Here is a 5,245-nt window from a genome sequence, read left to right on the forward strand (position 1 = left end):
CGAAAGGTGCCAAATGATTACCACTGAAGATCTGCAGCAGTAAAGTTTAAGTTGGAACACCCCATCATCCTGTCTGGTTATTTTGCTTTTCTTTGCTTTTTAATTTAATTTGATTACATATTCAACCTTTCAGCTCCAAGCAAGTTTTATAAAACACAAACCATCAAATGGTAGTTTTATGACCTCCATTTCAGTATATCTTGGAAACATTATTTGATTTGAAATATAGAGGTCCATATTCAGCTGCTGGCTGTCTAGGAAAATGAGCCAGATAAACGTATCCAGTTAACCTTGCTTGGATATTCAGTGGTATGGACCTGTTGCTGAATATCTCTGGCTATCTTATAGTTAGCATATACGTTTATCCAGCCAACTTTAGGACAGATCTTTGGATGACCTAAAGTTATCCAGCTAGCCAGATAAACACTGAAAATCTAGGTTATCTGGAAAACTGCACTGCGTCCTGGAATGCCCTAGGACCACCCCGACATAGCTGGATGACTTTTTTAGCCAGAAAACAAGCTATCCGGCTATGTCAGGGCTAGTCAGACTGCAGGAAGTTTTAACTTAGCTAGACAAACGTGCAATACATTAACCTCATAAGTCCCAACCTAAACTATTCAGATTTTAGGAACCTTTTCCTTTAACAAGTGGCTTTCGGTGTAGGTCAACAGAAGAGCAAAAATAGCTTACCAAAATACTCCAATGAGACACTGATTCAAATTACAGAAAACTGCCATAAACACACACTGACTCACGATCAGTCCTCAAAGTCTGAGTTGAAACCACCTTAAATAACTAAAGGACAAGCTCAGTACTGGCAGCATTTTATTAATATATGTGTATCAGCTTTACAGTGGATAAGCTATATCCTGAGGATCCATAAAAGAATTTATTTTGGGGGGTTAACTCCTCTATCACTTCCCCAATCTTTTTGTCCCAAGGAGTGGGTTCTTTTCTATCGGGGGTAAGGAAGACCTTCAAGGCCCAGGCAATATAGCGAAAACCCTGTTATGGTGTGCTACTATACCCTCTAATGGTGATGGTACTGCAGAAACAGGCAAGACACAAATTCGGTTGTTCAAACTTAACTTTATTTATTTCTGATTCCTCATTGCAATTATTGTTTTATTGAAATATTTTATTGTGAACTGCCGTGATTGTCTACAGAACGACAAAATATAAATCTGAATAAATAAATAAATAAATATAAACAACCACAATTTGCAGATGCTCAGCCTGGGTTTTATAGGGAGAGTTTAACCAATCCCAGCCACCTGAGGTGAAGGAGCCTAAGGGATGGTCTAAAAATTGCTAGATGTTAGCTCTTAGCTAAGTCAAGGGGTAGCCTTCCTAGTGAGGGAGCAAAGCACCCCTCACATATATGTGAGGGGTGCACAAAGCATTTATTTTTTGTTTTGCTTTGATTTTCTTTCGTTGGTTGATTGTTTTCCAGAGGGTCTCCCTAGAAGCACTACATTAGAAGCCTACGCTTCCAGCATAGCTGCTTAGTGCCAGTAGAAACTCTGGGCCCAGCTCGCTGTAGGTTACTCCCATGAGCCGGGCTAAAGATTGAAGAAGATTACGGTATGAAGAGCATAAGAGTTGGGGGGGGGGGGGGGGGAGGGGAGATTGGAGAGGCCCTAAAGCTTACAAAATTTAAAACATTTTGATGGGGTGCAGGAGCAGTGGAGGGAAGGGGAGAGACCAGGCCCAGCCATGCACTTAGTGTTTTTTAAACTATTAGATGGAAGGGGCATGCAGCCTTGTCCAAGGAGGGCTGAGCATCTGGACCTCAGGTGGGAGGGAGGGAGGAGGGGGGGATGTGTTAGAGCCAGTAGGTCAGCAATCTTTTCTTTTTTAAAACTTTGCCACTTAACTGGCTATATTCTTTTGAAAATAGCCGGTAGAGACTAAAATTATCCGACTAATTATAACGAGATAATTGTATATCTAACCAGCAATATTCAAAAGAATATCTGGTTAGGTTTAAAGTCTTCTGGCTATGGTTAGCTGGACAGTTTTAATCGGTGATATTCAGTGGGACGTTTATGTCACTGAATATCCAGAACACGCTATCTGGCTAACTGTAACCAGATAACTTGTCCGCTCACTGGCTTGCTGAATATTTACCCCCATGATTTGTGCAGTAGGGGAGGGGGGCACCAGGCTAGCTGTTACTGCTTTTTTTTTAAGAAACAAAATGAATAAAATGAAAATCTTGTTCATTTTTCATTCTTCTGTTTTCAAAACGAAATGAAGCGGGAAATCTTTTTCAAAGAAAAGTACGTCCCTAATATACATGGTAGAAAAAGAATCTTCTGTTGTCTCGGATGAAGATGTGCTATTTCAAATGAACACAACTTGAGCCCTATTAAGCAAATTAAGCTCAAGCATCTGAAGTTTCAAACAGCTCTCTGCCCCTTAAGAGCAAATTCCAGAGCAATAACTACTATGCCCGCAAATCTTATTACACTGACATGATTTTTCATAAAGGCCTGTGGCTATATTAAGCCGTATTCTTGTTTTCAACACAAAACTTCTACTCACTTAAAACATATCCTTTATATCTATGTCTTCAAGTCATTCAACAGAGAAGAGACAGCAAAGTAAGTAACCAATGGAAACAAATAATACAATGCATTTGATATAAAATACACTACTTTCCTATTGAAATAGGTCTCTATTCTCTTCTTTCAATGGAAAACAAAAAATCCCAAAATAAGTTCCACTGCCTCCCGAGCTCATGTATACGCATGCTGAGGCTGTTCTCCCACAGTCCTTCCTCTCCTCCCATGTCCCATTCAGTCTCTGATTTCAGATTCTGAGGGTCCTGCCCCATTATATAATCTACATTTATCCTTTACTCCTAGCAGCCCAGGTTTCTAAGCATCCCTGTCAGATTTTGAGAGGTTCGACTGTATACACCAGAGGATCCTGATCCATTCAAGACTCACCCAGCCAGTTTGGTTGTGGGATATCCACAATGAATTGGAAGACAGATTTGCTCTAACACATGAACTACAACCCTGCACATATTAAATATCTGACAAAATCACATATGTGTAAAAAAAAACAAAAACCCACTTATGTCCAAGTCTGATCTGAACCTTCATTCAGGCATACTGCCAAGATGTCTTCTTCTAGAAAACAAAGATTTCTTTATCCTTGTGTGAAGGAGCATGCCTGAGAAATGCCCAGAATAATGTGAAGGACCGGTCCTGGCTGTCTGGACCTAGTCCAGCCTAAGACAGAACATTATGGGGCAGATTTTAAAAGCCCTGCGCACGTAATTCCAGCCGGATTTACGCATGCAGGGGACTTGCGCGCCGGCGCGCCTATGTTGCATAGGCCGGCTGGGGGCGTTCCGGGGCCAGGGGCGTGGTGCCGGCCCAGGGCGTTCCGGTGGTGTGGCTGAGGCCTCCGAACCAGCCCCTGGGCCGGGGAATGGTGCACCGGCAGCCTGCCGACACGCGCAAGTTACGCCTGCCTCGGGCAGGCGTAACTTTCTTAACAAAAGTAGGGAGGGGGATTTAGTTAGGGCTGAAGGGTGGGTTAGGTAGGGGAAGGGAGGGAAAGGAGGGAAAGGAGGGAAAGGAGGGGGGGCTGGAAAAAAAGTCCCCTCCAAGGCCGCTCCAATTTTGGAGCGGCCTTGGAGGGGACTTGGAGGGCGCGTGCAGGGGGGGTGCACAATTGTGCACCCCCCCTGCACGCGCCGACCCTGGATTTTATAACATGCGCGCGCCGGGTTGCGCGAACAAATCTACGCCCGCGCATAACTTTAAAAATCTACCCCTATGGGTACCAGGGGACTCCCAGAGCAGAGCAGGATATAATGTAAGCTCAGAGGAGAGCAGAAGAGAGGCCCAGGAACTCCAGAAGAAGTTAGTAACAGTGAGTAGAGAGAGAAGGCAGCCCTTGGAAAAAAAAGATTGTTACATGATTTGTGTTGGTGAATGCTATGTGAAATACTGAAGCTTTGAAACACTGTCAATAAAAAGCACTGAGAAAAGCCTTGACCGCTCACATGTTGTGCCGCGCCTAGATGCAGATATAGAGTTGAAAGTCACATAAATCAGGGTTTCATTTTCAACAAACTTTTCTCTTTTTTTCATGGATGCTTTTTTCTCTAATGCAATTCATGTATGTAGTGAATGGGGGGAGGAAATTATTATATATTAACTTTTTTTGGTTTGTTTTTTTTAATGTTAATTACCTTGAGGTAGATATTTAAAGACCTGCTGATCGGGTAATTTTAACTAGTTATCTTTAGGTATCTATTCAGCTGAAACTAACCAGCTAGGTTTTCAGCTGAATATTCTCCTAAATCTAGCTGATCAAAATTGTACTGGCTAGGTTCAGTGAGGCTGGGTTCAGCGGCTAACCTAGGCCAGTTCGTGCTGAAAATCAGACACTAACCAGTTATTTTATTTTTAAGAAATAAACCCAACAAATCTTCCCTTTTTTTTGGACAGCAAGAAGAGATGGGGGGGGGGGGGGAGAGGGAGTCCCCAGCCAGCCAGTACACTCCTTTCTGGGCAGGAGGGAGGGGTAATTCTGCTGTTGTGGACCTTTTTTGGAAAGCTGAATGGGAGGAAGGAAAGGTGTCCCATGGCTGCCAGGCCATATTTTGCTTTCAAAAAGAAAAGGGAGGAAGGGAGATATGGGGATCACCAGCAGGAGTCTGATTTATTCTTTCCAAGACTGGAAGGGGGAGGAATGATGGAGGTATTGGCCACTGGATTATTTTCTTTCTTTCCAAGAGTGGAGGAAAGGACGGGGAGCTCCTCCATGGGTCTGATTTTTTTCTTTCAGAGAGTGCTGAGTGAGAGAAAGGGATTGGCAGTGGGGCCATTTTTTTTTTTAATCAGATTTAAAGAGTAGAGAGGGATGGAAGGAAAAGGGATCCTGCCGCAAGAGCAGTTTTCAATATTCAAAGAAGCGTATGCTGCACGCCCCGTCCTCGCTCGGCCCGCGCACGGGCCTGCTTACCTTCCCAACTCCTCTGCAGGTTCCGGGTCAGCCTCTCCCGCGGCCGCAGCCAGCTCCTCGAGGCCTCGGCGTCCCATGGCGGCGGTCGCCGGGCCTTCCTCAGCGCACCAGGCCTCACGGTGGGGCTCGGCGTCCTCCGTGGCATCGGCCCCGCCCCTAGGCGCGTGCACGCGGACCGCCCGGTCCCTTATAGGGCCTGGGATGGGTCCTAGCTCCACGGCACATCCTGATTGAGCACAGTATATCAGGAAGT

The sequence above is a fragment of the Rhinatrema bivittatum genome, chromosome 5, assembly GCF_901001135.1.
Source record: "Rhinatrema bivittatum chromosome 5, aRhiBiv1.1, whole genome shotgun sequence".
Taxonomy (NCBI): Eukaryota; Metazoa; Chordata; class Amphibia; order Gymnophiona; family Rhinatrematidae; genus Rhinatrema; species Rhinatrema bivittatum.